Consider the following 570-nt stretch of genomic DNA (forward strand, 5'->3'; position numbering starts at 1 on the left):
TGGCGTCAGGAGCGGGGCTCAGGGGCCATGGGGCAGAACCCCGGTGGACAACAGGTCGGCGCTGAACGACTCCCATTTAATCCCCAAATTCCGTGTCGTGAAACCCCACTGAGCGCGGAAATAAAACTAGGGGGAATGTAAATGTGGGAAGAGTGAAATAAACAGCAACTGAAATCAGAGCTGTCTGTCGATCCGTTCATTTTAACGCGTTAACCGCGTCCGGCAAAGGAACAAAAATAACGTTTGTGAAAATATAAAGATTGAAACAATCTCCCTTCCCGCGGGTTCAGCAGCAGCCGCGGGCGGTGGGTCCTGAGCTCCGGGCTCACCCGGGTCCTATAGTCCGCCTACTCTTGTCCCTTCCCACCCAAACCACCCCCAGCCTGGTACTTTCCCTTGCAACCGCAGGAAATGCTACACTTGTCATTTAACCTCCCCCCTCGACTCCATCCAAGTACCCAAGCAGTCTCTCCACATGAGGCAGAGGTTCACCTGCACCTCCTCCAACCTCATTTATTGCATCCGCTGTTCCAGGTGTCAACTGCTCTACTACGGTGAGACCAAGCGCAG

This window comes from Amblyraja radiata, chromosome 15 (genome assembly GCF_010909765.2).
Source record: "Amblyraja radiata isolate CabotCenter1 chromosome 15, sAmbRad1.1.pri, whole genome shotgun sequence".
Classification (NCBI taxonomy): domain Eukaryota; kingdom Metazoa; phylum Chordata; class Chondrichthyes; order Rajiformes; family Rajidae; genus Amblyraja; species Amblyraja radiata.